At 42.0% G+C, this 19,998-nt stretch overlaps 1 long non-coding RNA gene across 1 annotated transcript in view; it reads right to left on the bottom strand.

Annotated features, from left to right (window-relative positions):
- Positions 1–312: 312 nt before the first annotated feature.
- LOC128063213 (uncharacterized) overlaps positions 313–19,998 on the bottom strand; it is a 40,632-nt gene continuing 20,946 nt past the window's right edge. Inside the window, exons 2-3 of the long non-coding RNA XR_008200886.1 lie at positions 11,430–11,730; positions 313–1,325 (exon numbers count right to left, since the gene is read on the bottom strand). This is a non-coding gene — a long non-coding RNA (uncharacterized LOC128063213). The remainder of the gene's footprint in view (positions 1,326–11,429; positions 11,731–19,998) is intronic.

Genomic DNA, 19,998 nt, shown 5'->3' with positions numbered 1-19,998 from the left:
AGAATCTGTCCACTGCCCTTGGTTTATCCTCACCTCACCATGACACTGTCCCTCCTTGACTATTGCAGTGGCCTCCCAACTGGTCTCTCCATGTCCACTTTGTTCCCTCCAACTCCTTCTCCACAGTAGCCAGAGGGCTGGTTGGTTGGTGGGTTTGAATATAAAGTTAATCATATCACTTTCCTGCTTGAAACATTTTAAGGGTTAATTGTTGAAGCTGTGTGATGGTATTAGGTACCATCCCTGTACCATAAAAGTAATTATGGTACCAAACCATAAAATAATGATGGTTTCAGGCCCTGCATTTAAATCATTATAACTAGGCTCAACACATCTTAATTAATCAAAATACAACCATCACATTTTTGCCAAGGAGAAATAAGTTTATTTCTGTAGCATAAAAATCTGTGTTTCGGGATTCGATGAACTCTTAGAAAGCATTTTCTGCCTCCTGCTGGTTGTGGAAGCATTTTCCGTGAAAAAACTTGTCGAGAAGCTTGAAGAAGTGAGTCAGTTGGTGAGAGGTCAGGTGACTATGGCAAATGAGGCAAAACTTCATAGCCCAGTTCATTCAACTTTCAAAGCGTTGGTTGTGCACCGTGTGGTCGGTTGTGGTTTTGGAGAAGAACTGGGCACTTTCTGTTGTCCAATACCAGTTGCTGTTATTACATTTATCAGTGCATCGATTTGCTGAGCATACTTCTCAGATGTAATGGTTTCCCTGGGATTCAGGAAGCTGTAGAGGATCAGACAGGTAGCAGACCACCAAACCATGACCTTTTTTTTGGTACAAGTTTGACTTTGAGATGTGGTTTGGAGCTTCTTTTGGTCCAACCACTGAGCTGGTCATCAACAGTTGTCATATAAAATCTACGTTTCGTCGCATGGAATCGTTTATTGTTGTTGCATAGAATATGAGAAGATGACTCTGGAAAAGGACCTTTTTTTCCTTTGTGGTCGGCTCATGAGGCTCCCACTTATTGAGCTTTTTCACCTTTCCAATTAGCTTCAAATCCCAAACAACCATAGAATGGTCGACATTGAGTTCTTGGGCAACTTCTCATGTAGTTGTAAGAGGATCAGCTTTGATAATGGCTCTCAATTGGTTGTTATCAACTTCCAGTGACCAGCCACTATGCTCCTCACCTTCCAGACTCTCATCTCCTTTGCAAAACTTCTTGAGTCATGCTGCACTGTACATTCACTAGCAGTTCCTGGGGCAAATGTGTTGTTGATGCTGCAAGTTGTCTCTGCTGCTTTGTGATCCATTTTGAACTCAAGAAAACCGTTCCAATTTCCTTTTTGTCTAATATCATTTCCATAGTCTAAAATACATAAACAGCAAGTAATATTTCATGAGTAAAAAACATAAAGCAAGAAATGTACTTCAAAATGATGAATAACATAACCACATATCTTTAAGAATGTATTCTAATATCCAATGGCAAAGTTCAACAATGCAAAACCACAATTACTTTTGCACCAACCTTAATATATAGGAATCTGTGATCTTTTTCTTTCTACTTTTGCATATGTTTTTAAAACTCTAAAATGGAAGTTAAATTAAAAATAAAGTCTCAACCACTTCTCAATGCTATCATGAGAATAGACAAAATCACGGTGCCCTATGAGGCCTAATGGGCTGACGGCCCTTGCTTTTTTACAGCCTGGACAGTAGCTGTCCTGGCCTTTCCCCTTACATGTACTGTGTTCCTTTTGGCCTCAGGGCCTCTGCACATGTTGGGCCCTCTGCCAGGAATGCCTTCTCTCATAATCTGTACTCCCAACAGTTACCCAGCCTCTCTATTTCTCAGTCTTTCCTCATATGTAAAACAAGAATGATATTAGTATTTACAGCACAGGATTTTCTTATAGGAGTGTTATTAGGATAAAAGTGCCTGGCACAAAGAAAACACTCAAAAAACAAAACAAAACAAAAAACCACCAGCTAGTAATACTGTAAAAATGATGCTGCTTCCTCCGGGATTTGAGTAACACTGACGATCCAGGAAGCCTGGTCATGTTTATTCTGAGTTCCCTCAGTGTCTGCACCTCAAGATCCTAGGCCTGCTAGTTGCTGTCTGCCTTCCACTCATTATGGTGAGAATCAAGTTAACTTTAAAAGAGACACAGATGTGTAGAGCGGACTTTTGGACTCTGAGGGAGAGGGAGAGGGTGGGATGATTTGGGAGAATGGCATTGAAACATGTATACTATCATGTAAGAAATGAATCGCCAGTCTATGTTCGATGCAGGATGCAGGATGCAGGATGCTTGGGGCTGGTGCACAGGGATGATCCGGAGGGATGATGTGGGGTGGGAGGTGGGAGGGGGGTTCATGTTTGGGAGCTCATGTATACCCGTGGCAGATTCATGTCAATGTATGCCAAAACCAATACAGCATTGTAAAGTATAATAAAGTAAAAATAAAAAATTAAAATAAATAAATAAAAATAAAGATATTGAGGGCCTACATGCATGAGGCATGATTATAGCATGCTTGAGGGACCCAAAAGGAGTTATATCACTCGGTGAATCAGAAGCCCTGAGGTTCTGCCAGCCTGCTTAACTGGTTCCTTCTAGCTGCTGTTGGCCTTTGATTGGGCAGCCACACTCCCAATCAAGTTCAACCTGAGGTTATCAGAATTAACCAGATGTCAAACACTTCCTGTCTGATTCATCCAGCTTCTTGACCTTCTACGTGGCTCTCTGATTATGGTTAAATTGAGCATCGTCGCGTCCGCAGGAATCCCAAAGGGCCTGAGGAGGGAGTAGCCCATGGTGCCTACAGTAGACTGTTTGCATCCGTGCAGAATTCATGTGTTAACATCCTAACTCCCAATGTGAGAGTATCTGGGAGATGGTTAGGTCATAAGGATGGAGACCTCATGAATGAGATCGAAGTGAAGTGAGGTGAAATTCACTCAGTCGTGTCCGACTCTTTGTGATCCCATGGACTATACAGTCCATGAAATTCTCCAGGCAAGAATACTGGAGTGGGCAGCCTTTCCTTTCTCCAGGGGATCTTCCCAACCCAGGGATTGAACCCAGGTCTCCTGCATTGTGGGCAGATTCTTTACCAGCTGAGCCACAAGAGAAGCCCAAGAATACTGTAGTGGTTAGCCTATCCCTTCTCCAGAAGATCTTCCCGACCCAGGCATCGAACCGGGGTCTCCTGCATTGCAGGCAGATTCTTTACCAACTGAGCTATGAGGGAAGCCCTGAATGAGATTGATACCCTTATTAAAAAGACCCCAGAGAACTCCCTTGTCCGTTTGGCCATGTGCAGTTACAGGGCAGCTGTCTATGAACCAAAGAAGCAAATCCTCACCAGACACCAAATTTACTTTAATCTTGAGCTTCTCAGCCTTCAAAAAGGTGTGAAATAAATGTTTATTGTTTAAGCCAGCTAGTGTATTGTTATAGCAGCCTGAATGGACTGAGACAATTACCAAGTGCCTAATAATGTCTAGCTTCTGTGTATACTTTTTGAGATACCTTACTGATCATCCCAAAGTTACTATTCTTAGGGGTTCTAAGGTTCAGAAGAGTCTGGAAACATGCTCAAGATCACACTAGCAAGATTCAAAACCAGATCTATCTGTCCCTAAGCCTAAATTCTTTCTCCTGGGTGACTCTGAAGATCATGTAAGTTTGAGCACCATTTATGGGGGGCCACTGTATTCCCCCAAATCCAAACAAAATGGCCCCATGTGGCTGTCTGTGAGCTGGGCCCACGTTCACCATTCACCTTAAACAATTAGTTAGCCATTGTATTTTACATCATGCCTGTCTTATCTCAAATCAAGTCTTTTGACATCTAAACAGAAAAAGTCCTTTATTTATTGACCAAATCTCTGTCGTAAGACAGCATTTGTTCTGGGACTTCACACACTGCACACCCCTCTGGCGCTGTGCCCTCTCTCATACTGCAGCCACTGAGAAACAGAAATTGGGCATCTTTCATCTCATCTGTACAGAAAGATACATAATACATGCCTCAGCCCAGCACACGTGGCTTGATAGGAAGAGATGTCCGCCTTGTCATCCTCCAAGATTAGTTCCTGGAGTTCTATAGGCTCCTTTCTGGCAGGGAAGTTAGAGCAAGAGCTGCTTTAAAGATACAGTTTTATGCCCTCAAAGGCTTTAATAGACTGGAATCATGTAGGAGCTTTCTAAAACAGAACCATGTCTGCAGTCAGAGCTGCGAGTCTGAACCAATTCAGGAGAGAAGTTGCTGCTTATGAATAGGGACTTGCTGAGCTTATAAATGGATTTTTTAAATGAACTTCTTATCCCACCTCTGATTTCAGCACTGGAGAGTGCTAGATTATGCTTCTAATGCCTTTCCCAATTCAAAAATTATGTTTACAATAAGAACCACTTTTAATAAGTCAAGGAATTTATCTAAAGAATGACTTATTTCATGCAGACTGTATTCCTCTCTATTCAAACACTATAACCCTCTTGTTCCACTACCATCTACAGAAAGCCTCAAGGAGCAATCACTAACTTAATAGCTAAAGTAAATGTTTCAATTTTCTATATTAAAAATAATAATGTTGCTAAACTTAAACTTTAAAAATGAATTATTGGCTCTCTTGATGAGTCTCTTTCCTTCAGAGTTGGCCAGAAAATATGTTTAAAATGGCCCACAGAGTTAAAAAAAAAAAAAAAAACTCACTAGGAAAGGCAGACACATGATTCTGACAGTATAAATGATGATAAAACTTTTTAATGAAGAGCAAAACTTAGTCAATTAACTCCTGTCTATTCTATGTCAGGAAATGTGTTTGATCTTTTCCCAGTGATTTGTGTTGCTTCTTACTAAACTAATTCGGTTTGCCTGATCAAGACTGTATGTCAACCAACTTCATAAGTGCAAGTTAATTTGGTTCCTGCATGTATGGGGTTGTCCCTCGTGGGTCAATGGTAAAGAATCTGCCTGCCAATACAGGAGATACAGTAAGACCCCCTGGAGAAAGAAATGGTACTGGGAATACTCCAGTATTCTTGCTTGGGAAATCTCAAGGAGCATGGTGGGCTACAGCTACAGTCCATGGGGTCACAAAAGAGTCAGACATGACTTAGCAACTAAACAGGTACAACTGCGTGTATGGCGGAGACAATAATGTATGGAGTATGGTTGGCCTTGCTTGTCTGGACATTCTATCACTTGGGCTTGGGGACCAACGACATGCTAAGTACTAGCCCCAGGTTTTGGCCACTGTGACCTTTTTGCTGTGGTCACTAGACTGCCACTATATGGACAGAAACCAAAGGCACATTGAGGAAGGGACATGACTGAGCTAGGGATGGGGAGAGGAGAGGGGTTTCACTGAGAGGGGACTTTGCAGCCACACCTTGAAGGATGACTAGAGAAGCTGGCTGATCACGTCTCAGAGACTGAATAGCCAGCTGACTGCTGCACAGCCAGTGCAACCATTTTGTGCTGCAGAGCCAGTGCAGCTGAATCCTCTCTCCTTGCAAACGTCCTCTCCTCTGAAGGAAAATGTTACTGGCAGGAGATTTCTGCTGGCACACATCCTCAACTTTCCAATTCTCAGTCTCCATGATTTCCTTTGCTCACCCAGTGGACTGGCTCAGGCAGCACATCTGTGACTGTGGTGACAGGGAGCACTTCCCTCCTGTTCTCCTTGTGATTGTCCATTAGCACAGTCAGCCCACAGGCAGGGCAGGACCATGCAGGCAGCTCTCTTGTCAGCTTGGCTGTGTCCCCCTGACCAGTACTCATTTTCAGCTACTCTGATCTTTCTTAAATCTACCTACAGCCAGTGTCCTGTGCAGACTAGGGAGAAATGACATCCAGTGGGCCACCAAGGTCTTAGGACTCTGGGCTGAGTCTTTGTCCAGGCATCTGAAAAGTGGTGATCTCTTTAGTCAAGGCTCCAAAACCATTTCCAAATGGTACTCCATGTGTGTGATAGGCTCCATTTTAAGAACACTCAATTTATGAAAACCTGAATTGACAAAACAAATACCTCAAAGGCACATATGTTTGACTCCACATTCAGGCTGCTTCTTCAGTCTGAGATTCTTATATTTCATCAAGTCTGACTATTCTTTCCTGTAGGGTCTTTTCTCTTGTTGTTAGCTATCTCAGACTCTCAGGGGTACTGACTTCTTTGTGATTGTGTCTGCTCATATTCTCTAATGGTCTATGAATTTCACATGTGAGCCCATCTTTCCCGGGGAGGTTACGTGTGTGTGCACGCGCGCGCACGTGCATGCATGCTTTATACCCCTTGTGTGCGTGCTCAGTCGCGTCTGACTCTTTGCAAATGTGTATGTGTATGCCTTCACACATGTTCTATGGACTATGGTATGTGAAAATAGCCACACAGAGCAAGTCTAAGTTCTTCTTTGCTGGACACCCAAGTATTTCACCTGTCTGTGGTTAGTGTCTCTCAATTTATTGGCTCTACATTGCTAAAACAAGCAGGGAGAGTAAATCTGGGTTCCACATCCTTGCATGGAGAAGGCTCGGGGTTTCAATTTCTCAAAAAGGTCCTTTTTTTCCATCCAGAGTCTTGACAAGATAAACCCCCATGCTAGGGTATGTGTATAATGGTTTGGGTTCCCGAATCACAGAGATGCTGCCATTTCAGAACCCAAGTTTACACAGGTGTCGATTCCAGGTCCCCACCCCTTGTGGCTGAAGGCCATGTGCCCTGTCTGACTGTGGCCAATGAACAGTTTCAGTCAGTGTCAAGGTCCACTGGCCCTGGGCCATCATGGCGCTGACTTTCACGAGCAGCAGTCTAGTGTGAACTCCTCTTCATTGCTGGCACCCAGGGAAGTCTGCTTATTTTGTGCTTGCCCTTGAATTTGAATTTTTCAAAAAATATTTTACCCTACTATTTAAAGTGGGCTTGCCTTGTAGCTCAGCTAGGAAAGAATTCACCTGCAATGCAGGAGACCTGGGTTCAGTCCCTGGGTTGGGAAGATCCCCTTGAGAAGGGAAAGGCTACCCACTCCACTATTCTGGCCCAGAGAATTCCATGGACTGTATAGTCCATGGGGTCACAAAGAGTTAGACACAAGTTAAAGCAAGAGGGGGGAGTCCACATTAGTTCATCATACTAGATACTGAAGTCCAAACTAGAATTAATATGTTAAAGGTAAGATAGTTCAACAAACAACTACAGGGGGCCAGACAGCTTCACTGATGAATTCTACCAAACACTGAAAGAAGAATCAATACCAATCCTTCTCAAATTCTTCCAAAAAATAGAAGAGGAGGGAGTACTTCCAAACTCATTTCTTAAGGCCACCATTACTCTGATCTCAAAACCAGTATATCACAAGAAAAAAATTAAAGACCAATATCCTTCATGAACGTAGATCCAAAAATCTTTAGCAAAATATTATCAAATTGAATTCAACAATACATTAAAAGGATCGTATGACAGAAGCAGAGGATATTAAGAAGAGGTGGCAAGAATACACAGAAGAACTGTACAAAAACTATCCTCACAACCCAGATAATCATGATGGTGTGATCACTCACACTCATTTAGAGTCAGACATCCTGGAATGTGAAGTCAAGTGGGCTTTAGGAAGCATCACTACGAACAGCGCTAGTGAAGGTGATGGAATTCCAGTTGAGCTGTTTCAAATCCTAAAACATGATGTTGTGAAAGAGTTGCACTCAATATGTCAGCAAATTTGGAAAACTCAGCAGTGGCCACAAGGACTGGAAAAGGTCAGTTTTCATTCCAGTTCCAAAGAAAGGCAATGTCAATGAATGCTCAAACTACCGCACAATTGCACTCATCTCACATGCTAGTAAAGTAATGCTCAAAATTCTCCAAGCCAGGCTTCAGCAATATGTGAACTGTGAACTTCCAAATGTTCAAGCTGGTTTTAGAAAAGGCAGAGGAACCAGAGATCAAATTGCCGACATCCGCTGGATCATGGAAAAAGCAAGAGAGTTCCAGAAAAACATCTTTTTCTGCTTTATGGACTATGCCAAAGCCTTTGACTGTGTGGATCACAATAAACTGTGGAAGATTCTGAGAGAGATGGGAATACCAGACCACCTGACCTGCCTCTTGAGAAATCTGTATGCAGGTCAGGAAGCAACAGTTAGAACTGGACATGGAACAACAGACTGGTTCCTAACAGGAAAAGGAGTACATCAAGGCTGTATATTGTCACCCTGCTTATTTAACTTTTATGCAGAGTACATCATGAGAAATGCTGGACTGGAAGAAACACAAGCTGGAATCAAGACTGCCAGGAGAAATATCAATAACCTCAGATATGCAGATGACACCACCCTTATGGCAGAAAGTGAAGAGGAACTCAAAAGCCTCTTGATGAAAGTAAAAGAGGAGAGTGAAAAAGTTGGCTTAAAGCTCAACATTCAGAAAATGAAGATCATGGCATCCGGTCCCATCACTTCATGGGAAATAGATTTGGAAACAGTGGAAACAGTGTCAGACTTTATTTTGGGGGGCTCCAAAATCACTGCAGATAGTGATTGCAGCCATGAAATTAAAAGACGCTTACTCCTTGGAAGAAAAGTTATGACCAACCTAGATAGCATATTCAAAAGCAGAGACATTACTTTGCCAACTAAGGTCAGTCTAGTCAAGGCTATGGTTTTCCCTGTGGTCATGTATGGATGTGAGAGTTGGACTGTGAAGAAGGCTGAGTGCTGAAGAATTGATGCTTTTGAACTGTGGTGTTGGAGAAGACTCTTGAGAGTCCCTTGGACTGCAAGGAGATCCAACCAGTCCATTCTGAAGGAGATCAGCCCTGGGATTTCTTTGGAAGGAATGATGCTAAAGCTGAAGCTCCAGTACTTTGGACATCTCATGAGAAGAGTTGACTCATTGGAAAAGACTCTGATGCTGGGAGGGATTGGGGGCAGGAGAAGAAGGGGATGACAGAGGATGAGATGGCTGGATGGCATCACCGACTCGGTGGACGCGAGTCTGAGTGAACTCCGGGAGTTGGTGATAGACAGGGAGGCCAGGCGTGCTGTGATTCATGGGGTCGCAAAGAGTCGGACACAACTGAGCAACTGAACTGAACTGAACTGAAAATCACTGCAGATGGTGATTGCAACCATGAAATTAAAAGACGCTTACTCCTTGGAAGAAAAGTTATGACCAACCTAGACAACATATTAAAAAGCAGAGACATTGCTTCATCCACAAAGGTCCATCTAGTCAAGGCTATGGTTTTTTCAGTAGTCATGTATGGATGTGAGAGTTTGACTATAAAGAAAGCTGGGCACCAAAGAATTGATGCTTTTGAACTGCAGTGTTGGAGAAGACTTTTGAGAGTCCCTTGGACTGCAAGGAGATCCAACCAGTCCATCCGAAAGGAGATCAGTCCTGGGTGTTCATTGGAAGGACTGATGTTGAAGCTGAAACTCCAATACTTTGGCCACCTGATGCAGAGAGCTGACTCATTTGAAAAGACCCTGATGCTGGGAAAGATTGAAGGCAGGAAGAGAAGAGGATGACAGAGGATAAGATGGTTGGACGGCATCACCGACTCAATGGACATGGGTTTGGGTGGACTCCGGGAGTTGGTGATGGACAGGGAGGCCTGGCGTGCTGTGATTCATGGGGTCACAAAGAGTCAGACACAACTGAGCAACTGAACTGAACTGATATCATAATCACATGAGATTTGTTTGTGAAATCCAAGGATTATTTAACATTTGCAAATCATTGTTATACACCACATTATGAAAATGAAGGATGAAAATTATACAATCATCTCAATAAATACAGGAAAAGCTTTTGACAAAATTCGGCATTCATTTATGATAAAATCTCTGAACAAGTAGGTATAGCGAAAATATACCTCCATATGATAAAAGCTATGTGAAAGACAAGCCTATAGTTAACATCAAACTCAGTGGTGAAAAGCTGAAAGTATTTCCTCTAAGATAAAGAGTAAAACAAGGGTGTCCACTATTGCCACTTTTATTCAACAAAGTTTTGGGGGGGAGGAACAAATTATTGGAAGCTCTTGCCATAGCAATCAGAAAAGAAAAAGAAATAGAAGATCTCCAAATTGTAATGGAAGAAGTAAAACTGTCACTATTTGCAGATGATATGATACTATATGAGGGCTTCCCTGGTGGCTCAGTAGTAAAGAATCCACCTACAATGCAGGAGTCTCAGGAGACGGGTTCGATCCCTGGCTTGGGAAGATCCCCTGGAGGGGGGCACTCCAGTATTCTTCCCTGGAGAATCCCATGGACAGAGGAACCTGGAGGGCTACAGTCAATAGGGATGAAAAGAGCCAGAACCTACTGAAGTGTCTTGGCATGCACAATGCATGGTGCTCTACATAGAAAATCCTAAACATGTCGCAAAAAAACTACTAGTGCTCATCAATAAAGCCAGAAAAGTTGTAGAATACTAAATTAATATACAGAAATCTGCTGCATTTCTAAACATTAATGACAAACTATTTGAAGAGAAATTAAGGAAACAATCCCATTTACAAGGTATCAAAAAGAATAAAATACCTAGGAATAAATCTACCTGAGGAGGTAAAAGACCTGTACTGAGAAAACATTAAGACACTGATGAAATAAATTGAAGATGACATGAACAGATGGAAAGGTATACTGTATTCATTAATTGGATTAGTTAATATTTTTAAATGACTAGATTCAATGTAACTTCTAATAAAATATCAATGGTATTTTTCACGAAAACCCAAACAACCCAATCAGAAAACGGGCAGTAGATCTGAATAGATATTTTTTCCAAAGAAGATATACAGATGCCTGACAGACACATGAAGAAATGCCCAACATCAGTAATTATTAAAGGAATGCAAATTGAAATAACAATGAGGTATTACTTCACTCATCAGAATGGCTATCATCAAAAAGTCTACAAATAACAAATATTGGTGAGGATGTGCAAAAAGAGAACCCTGGTTCACTATTGGTGGGAATGTAAGTTGGTGCCACATTATGGAAAACAGTATACAGCTTCCTCAAAAAACTAAAAATAGAAATACAAGATGATCCAGCAGTTCCAATCCTGGGTATATATCCAAAAAAACCCCACTAATTAGAAAAGATATATGCACCTCAACATTCATACATATATACACACAATGGAATATAACTCAGCCACAAAAAGGAATGAAGTCTTGGGACTTCCCTGGTGGTCTAATGGTTAAGAATCAGACTTGCAATGCAGGGGATGCAGGTTCAAACCCTGGTTGGGGAACTAAGATCCACCATCCCACATGCCATGCAAGAAGGCCAGAAAGAACAAACAGTGTATGGACCTGGAAGAGATCATGCTCAGTCGAGAAGGAGAGACAAATGCTGTATATTTTCATAGATTTTTAACATACGAAAAATTAAAATATAAATATAGTAGAACAGAAACAGACTCTTAGAATAAATTAGTGGTTACCAGTGGTGAGCGGAGAAGGCAATGGCACCCTACTCCAGTACTCTTGCCTGGAAAATCCCGTGGATGGAGGAGCTTGGTGGGCTGCAGTCCATGGGGTCGCTAAGAGTCGGACACGACTGAGCGACTTCACTTTCACTTCTCACTTTCATGCACTGGAGAAGGAAATGGCAACCCACTCCAGTGTTCTTGCCTGGAGAATCCCAGGGACGGGGGAGCCTGGTGGGCTACCATCTATGGGGTCGCACAGAGTCGGACACGACTGAAGTGACTTAGCAGCAGCAGCAGCAGTGGTGAGAGGGTTCTGATGAGAGACAACACAAAGAAAAAGGATCTTAAGGAACAAACTACTAGGTATGAAATAAATAAGATACAGAATGTAATGTACAGCACAGGGAATATGACCAATATATTCTAATAACATTAAATGGAGTACAATCTATAATAATATTGAGTCATTATGTTGTATATTTGAAACTAATGCAACATTATAAATCAACTACATTTTGTAGTTGTACCAAGTTAGATCTTAGGGTTGTGATAGATTTACCATGGCAATGTAGGATATTAAGACTAGGAGAAACGAGGTGAAGGGTTTGTGGGAACTCTCTGTAGTATCTCTATAACTGTTCTGTAAATCTAAAACTCTTCTTAAATAGTTTATGAGGCCCATCTTCCCCTCTGAAAAGAATGGCCAAGATATGCTTTCTTCTGGATCTCTGCTTAGTTAGAGACTAGGTAGAGTCTGCTCCTTTTGGGATGTATGGGTAGATCAATCCTGAGTATCCTTATTTCTCAAAATTTTTGCCCTTTAAGTCATTTTTCAGTTCAGTTCAGTTCAGTTCAGTCACTCAGCAGTGTCTGACTCTTGGCAACGCTATGGACTGCAGCATGCCAGGCTTGTCTGTCTGTCACCAACTCCTGGAGCTTACTCAAACTCATGTCCATGAGTTGCCATCATGGGCATGTGATACACATGTGATGCCATCCAACCATTTCATCCTCTGTCGTCCCCTTCTCCTCTCACCTTCAATCTTTCCCAGTATCAGGGTCTTTTCAAATGAGTCTTCTCTCCCCATCAGGTGGCCAAAGTATTGGAGCTTCAGCTTCAGCATCAGTCCTTCCAATGAACATTCAGGAGTGATTTCTTTAGGATTGACTGGTTTGAACTCCTTGTGGTCCAAGGGACTCTCAAGAGTCTTCTCCAACACCACAGTTCAAAAGCATCTATTCCTTGATACTTACCTTTCTTTATAGTCCAACTCTCACATCCATACATGACTACTGGAAAAAACATAGCTTTGACTAGATGGACCTTTGTTGGAAAAGTAATGTCTCTGCTTTTTAATATGCTGTCTAGGATTGTCATAGCTTTTCTTCCAAGGAGCAAGTGTCTTCTAATTTCACAGCTGCAGTCACCTACTGCAGTGACTTTGAAGCCCCCAAAATAAAGTCTCTCACTGTTTCCATTGTTTCCCCATCTATTTGCCAAGAAGTGACTGAATGGAATGCCATGATCTCAGCTTTTTGAAAGTTGACTTTTAAGCCAGCTTTTTCACTCTCCTCTTTCTCTTTCATCAAGAGGCTCTTTACTTCTTCTTCTCTTTCTGCCATAAGAGTGGTGTCATCTGTGTATCTGTGGTAACTGATATTTCTCCCGGCAATCTTGATTCCAGCTCGTGCTTCATCCATCCTGGCATTTAACATGATGTACCCTACATATAAGTCAAATAAGCGGGATAACAATATACAGCCTTGACACACTCCTTTCCCAATTTGGAACCAGTCTTTTTTTCCTTGTCCAGTTCTAACTGTTGCTTCTTGACCTGCATACAGATTTCTCAGGAGGCAGGTAAGTGGGCTGGTATCCCCATCTCTTGAAGAATTTTCCACAGTTTGTTGTGATCCACACAGTCAAAGGATTTTGTGTAGTCAATAAAGGAGAAGTAGATGTTTTTCTGGAACTCTCTTGCTTTTTCGATGATCCAAAGGATGCTGGCAATTTGATCTGTGGTTCCTCTGCCTTTTCTAAATCCAGCTTGAACATTTGGAATTTCATGGTTCATGTATTATTGAAGCCTGGCTTGGAGAATTTTGAGCATTACTTTGCTAGTGTGTGAGATGAGTGCAATTGAGTGGTAGTTGGAACATTCTTTGGTATTGCCTTTCTTCAGGATTGGAAGACATTTTCCAGTCCTATGGCCACTACTGAGTTTTCCAAATTTGCTGGTATATTGAGTGCAGCACTTTCACAGCATCATCTTTTAGGATTTGAAATAGCTCAAGAGGAATTCCATCCCTTCCACTAGTTTTGTTGGTAGTGATGCTTCCTAAGGCCCACTTGACTTTACACTCCAGGCTGTCTGGCTCTAGGTGGGTGATTACACCATCATGGTTATCTGGGTCATGAAGATGTTTTCATTTAGTTCTGTGTATTCTTGCCACCTCTTCTTAATATCTTCTGCTTCTGTTAGGTCCATACATTTCTGTCCTTTATTGTGCCAATTTTGCATGAAGTGTTCCCTTGGTATCTCTAATTTTCTTGAAGAGATCTCCCATCTTTCCCATTCTATTGCTTTCCTCTATTTCTTTGCATTGATCACTGAGGAAGGCTTTCTTATCACTCCTTGCTATTCTTTGGAACTCTGCATTCAAATGGGTATGTCTTTCCTTTTCTCCTTTGCCTTTTGCTTCTCTTCTTTTCTCTGCTATTTGTAAAGGCTCCTCACACAACCATTTTGCCTTTTTGCGTTTCTTTTTCTTGGGGATGGTCTTGATCACTGTGTCCTGTACAATGTCATGAACCTCTGTCCATAGTTCCTCATGCACTCTGTCTATCAGATCTAATCCCTTGAATCTATTTCTCACTTCCAACTGTATAATCATAAGAGATTTGATTTAGGTCATACCTGAATGGTCTAGAGGTTTTCCCTACTTTCTTCAATTTAAGTCTGAATTTGGCAATAAGGAGTTCATGATCTGAGCCACAGTCAGCTCCTGGTCTTGTTTTTGCTGACCATATAGAGCTTCTCCACCTTTGGCTGCAAAGAATATCATCAATCTGATTTCGGTGTTAACCATCTGGTGATGTCCATGTTAGTCTTCTTTTGTGTTGCTGGAAGAGGGTGTTTGCTATGACCAGCGTGTTCTCTTGGCAAAACTGTTAGCCTTTGTCCTGCTTCATTCCGTATTCCAAGGCCCAATTTGTCTGTTACTCCAGGTATTGCTTGACTTCCTACTTTTGCATTCCACTCACCTATGATGAAAAGGACACCTTTTTTGGGTGTTAGTTCTAGAAGGTCTTGTAAGTCTTCATAGAACTGTTCAACTTCAGCTTCTTCAGCCTTTTTGGTCGGGCCACAGACTTGGATTACTGTGATACTGAATGGTTTGCCTTGAAAACTGGCAGAGATCATTCTGTTGTTTTTGAGATTGCATCCAATTATCTTTTCTTAATTTTCATATTTCTAGTTGTTGGTCTTTACTGCTTAGAGAAGCCCCTTTAGTATTTCTTGTAAAACCAACTTAGTGGTGCTGAAATCTTTCAGCTTTTTCTTTCTGTTAAACTGTTTATCTCTCCTTCAAATCTGAATGACAGCTTTTCTGGGTAGAGTATTCTCAGTTTTAGGCTTTCTCCTTTCATTACTTGGAACATATCATGCCACTTCCTTCTGTTCTAAAAATTTCTATGGAGAAGTCAACAGAGAGTATTTGGGAGTTCTCTTTTAAATAACTAGTTGCTTTTCTCTCCTGCTTTAAAGATTCATTATCTTTAATTTTTTCCATTTTAATTTTAATATGTCTTGGTGTTGACCTCTTTGTGTTCATTTTGTTTGGGGCTGTCTGTACTTCCTGGATATAGATGTCTGTTTACTTTCCCGGATAGGAAGTTTTCAGCTGTAATTTCTTCAACTAAGTTCTCTGCCCCTTTCTTTCTATTTTCTTCTTCTGGGACCCTTATAATGTGAATGTTAGTATTTTGACATTGTCTCAGAGGTCTCATAAACTATCTTCATATTTTTTAATTCTTTTTTTTCTGTTCAGCTTGGGTAGTTTCCACTACTCTTTCAGTTAGCTCATCTGTTCCTCTGTATTACCCAGTCCTTCTAGTGCATTTTTACTTCAGCTATTGTACTCTTTATCTCTGTTTAGTTCTTCTTTAAATTTTCTAAGTCTTTAACTTCTCACTGTGTTCATCTATGTGTCTCTTAGTTCATTAATCATTTTTATGATCACTACCTTGAACTTTTTATAAGGTAGATTTTTTAAATCTCCACCTCATTTAGTTCTTCCAAAATTTTGTCTTGTTCCTTCATTTCAAAAATATTCCTCTGTTGCCTCATCTGGCCTGGTTCTCTATGCTTACTTCTATGAATTAGGTAGTTCAGTTCCATTTCCTGACCTTGGAGAAGTAGCCTTAGTGGCAGACATCCTATAGGGCCCTAGAGCACTCCTCCCTCTAGTCAGCAGAGCTATACGCTCTAGGAGGGCCATCTATGTGGGCTGTGTGGGCCCTTCTTCTGTTATAATGGGGCTGCCTGGTGTAAGTGTCCTGGTAGACAGGACTGCCCACTGACCTGGTTGGCTGTCAGGCCCTGCCTTTTGTGATGGCTTCTGGCCCATGAGTGGGAAAAACCAGGTTCCACCACAGCTGACTATATAACTCAGTGTCTTGGGCCTGATTCTGGCCTACTGGTGTGTGGGGCCAGGTTTCAAGCTAGATGACTAAGCAACCCATGAGGTCCCAGGGCTCGTGCCAGTTCACTGATAGGCAGGGCTGTGTCCTGGAGCAACTGGCTGTAGGGGGCCAAGGGAATCTTGGTACTAGTGCCATCCCATTAGTGGGCAGGGCCAGGTGTCAGGGTGGCTGACTGTGGCACCTGGGGTCCAGGGATGGTACTAACTCACTAGTGCGGGGTGGGGAGGTGGGGCTCGGTCTTGGGGTAACTGCTTGTGGGGTCCACTTGTGAATGAGGTTGGGTCCCAGGACTGCTGCTGGTCCATTGGTAGAAGGACTGGGTCCTGGGCTCATGAAGACCTACTGGAAGTTATGTAAGCCCCTGGAGATAACAGGCTAAAGGGAAGACTCCAAATTGCACTTGTTAGCACAGTGCTGTCATGGCAAAACAAATCCCCCCAAATGGTTGCTGCCAGCATCTGTGTCCCCAGCATGAATCCCAGTAACCTCCTATCTCTGCAGGAGCCTCTCCAAGATGAGCAAGGAGGTCTGGCCTGGGCCTCTTCCAAATCATTGCGTCTGCCAGCACTCAGGGTAGGAGCTTTGGGGCATGTCCTTTCAGAGCAGTGTGTTCCCTACAGCCCTCCTGCTCTCCCACACACTCCCGCTGGCCCACAGAAGTCCTGGGGGCTTGTCTTCCTGGCGCAAGACCCCTGGGCAGGGGAGCCCAGTATGCAACTTGGACTCCTTACTCCGTGGGGACAGCCTTCGCATTGGTGATTATCTCATTTGTGGGTCACCTACCTGCGGGTTTACATTCTGACTAGGCCGCATTTCTGTTCCTCCTACCTGCCTCACATTTCCTTCTTCATATTTTTAGTTTGGAAAACCTTTTCTTCTAGTCTTCAGGTAGTTCTCATAGAGGGGGGGTCTCCACAAATAGTGTAATTGTGGTGTGCCTGTGGGAGGAGGGGAGTACAGGCCCTTTCTACTCTGCCATCCTGGTGATGCCTTTGTCATGTCCTTTTCTAAAAGGTATTTTCCCCCATGTTCAAATTCTTTCAGTGAACATTTTTTGCTCTATTCTTATTCTCTGAAGAAAGGTGTCAAAATTGCCACTGTTTGGAGGGAGTTTTAATTTCTCACTCTCTTTCCTGGATTAAAAATATGTTCTCTAATGTCTGTATTGATTTGGCAAAAATCAGCCAAGATCTTCCTTATGGAGTCTCATAGTTTAATTTTAATAACAGAAATATTATCAGCCAGAATGTTGAGAATAGAAGTTTCAACCAGGTGACCCATAGGCCAAATCTGGCATGAAGGTTTGTTTTGGTAGGAACCACGTAATTTAAAAAAAATTAATTTCTCATGAAAATTTGGAATTTCACATTGTCTTGAAATAGTAGTTCTATCAACATAAGACTCACATTTTTCTTCTTTTTTTTTTTTTGTGGCCATGTGACATGTGCAATCTTAGCTGCCCAACCAGGGATTGAACTCATTTCCCCTACAGTGGAAGTGTGGCATCTTAACCATTGGACCACCAAGGAAGTCCCAGGACTCTTATTTCTATCTGGTTACAGCTAGCTGGACCTGAAAAAGGGCTTCTTCATTTTGTTGATATTTAAGTCCTTCCCATTCCAGAATTCTTGCCTGGAGAATTCCATGGACAGAGGAGCCTGGTGGGCGATAGTCCATGAGGTCACAAAAAGTCAGACACGACTGAGTGACTAACTTTCACTTTCACTTTTCAAGTCCTTCAGAATGCCACAATCCTCTTCTATCCAAATTGTAGGACCCTCCTTGGAAGAAAAGCTATGACCAAACTAGACAACATATTAAAAAGCAGAGACATTACTTTGCCAACAATGATCTGTCTAGCCAAAGCTGTGGTTTTTCTAGTAGTCATGTATGGATGTGAGACTTGTACTATAAAGAAATCTAGGCCCTGAAGAATTGATGCTTTTGTACTATAGTGTTGGAGAAGACTCTTGAGAGTCCCTTGGACTGCATGGAGATCCAACCAGTCCATCCTAAAGAAAATCAGTCCTGATATTCATTGGAAGGACTGATGCTGAAGCTGAAACTCCAATACTTTGGCCACCTGATGCAAAGAACTGACTCACTGGAAAAGACCCTGATGCTGGGAAAGATTGAAGGCAGGAGGAGAAAGGGACAACAGAGGATGAGATGGTTGGATGGCATCACTGACTTGATGGACATGAGTTTGAGCAAACTTCGGGAGTTGGTGATGGACAGGGAGGCCTGGCGTGCTGCAGTCCATGGGGTCGCAAAGAGTCGGACACAACTGAACAACTGAACTGAACAGTTTATCCCATTTGTGCCTCTCTGCAGCTGATTAAATTACCAAGTCCTTACCTAGAATACCAAATGCCTTCTTGTCTAAATGATTTTCTTTGAAGTATCATAAAGAGTAAGAGAAAATAGTTAAACATATAAAGCAAAATGAACCCTGTGCAAACCCTATACAATCAGGTTAAAATAATCAGTTTACACATTTTTAGAATAAAGTAATGAAGAAATTAGCAACTTATTATAAATGTACTAATTTAGGGATTTGATTTAGGTCATAACTGAATGGTCTAGCGGTTTTCCCTATTTTCTTCAATTTGAGTCTGAATTTGGTGATAAGGAGTTCATGATCTGAGCCACAGTCAGGTCCTGGTCTTGTTTTTGTTGACTGTATAGAGCTTCTCCATCTTTGGCTGCAAAGAATATAATCAATCTAATTTTGGTGTTGACCATCTGGTGATGTCCATGTGTAGAGTCTTCTCTTGTGTTGTTGGATATACAGTGGAAGTGAGAAATAGATTTAAGGGCCTAGATCTGATAGATAGAGTGCCTGATGAACTATGGACTGAGGTTCATGACATTGTACAGGAGACAGGGATCAAGACCATCCCCATGGAAAAGAAATGCAAAAAAGCAAAATGGCTGTCTGGGGAGGCCTTACAAATAGCTGTGAAAAGAAGAGAGGCAAAAAGCAAAGGAGAAAAAGAAAGATATAAGCATCTGAATGCAGAGTTCCAAAGAATAGCAAGAAGAGATAAGAAAGCCTTCTTCAGCAATCAATGCAAAGAAATAGAGGAAAACAACAGAATGGGAAAGACTAGAGATCTCTTCAAGAAAATTAGAGATACCAAGGGAACATTTCATGCAAAGATGGGCTCAATAAAGGACAGAAATGGGATGGACCTAACAGAAGCAGAAGATATTAAGAAGAGGTGGCAAGAATACACGGAAGAACTGTACAAAAAAGATCTTCACGACCCAGATAATCATGATGATGTGATCACTAATCTAGAGCCAGACATCTTGGAATGTGAAGTCAAGTGGGCCTTAGAAAGCATCACTATGATCAAAGCTAGTGGAGGTGATGGAATTCCAGTTGAGCCGTTTCAAATCCTGAAAGATGATGCTGTGAAAGTGCTGCACTCAATATGCCAGCAAATTTGGAAAACTCAGCAGTGGCCACAGGACTGGAAAAGGTCAGTTTTCATTCCAATTCCAAAGAAAGGCAATGTCAATGAATGCTCAAACTACCACACAATTGCACTCATATCACATGCTAGTAAAGTAATGCTCAAAATTCTCCAAGCCAGGCTTCAGCAATACATGAACCGTGAACTCCCTGATGTTCAAGCTGGTTTTAGAAAAGGCAGAGGAACCAGAGATCAAATTGCCAACATGTGCTGGATCATGGAAAAAGCAAGAGAGTTCCAGAGAACATCTATTTCTGCTTTATGGACTATGTCAAAGCCTTTGACTGTGTGGATCACAATCAACTGTGGAAAATTCTGAAAGGGATGGGAATACCAGACCACCTGACCTGCCTCTTGAGAAATCTGTATGCAGGTCAGGAAGCAACAGTTA

This window comes from Budorcas taxicolor, chromosome 18 (genome assembly GCF_023091745.1).
Source record: "Budorcas taxicolor isolate Tak-1 chromosome 18, Takin1.1, whole genome shotgun sequence".
Taxonomy (NCBI): domain Eukaryota; kingdom Metazoa; phylum Chordata; class Mammalia; order Artiodactyla; family Bovidae; genus Budorcas; species Budorcas taxicolor.
The sequence above is the reverse complement of the archived record's forward strand: the minus strand, read 5'-3'. Positions and strand labels throughout refer to the sequence as shown.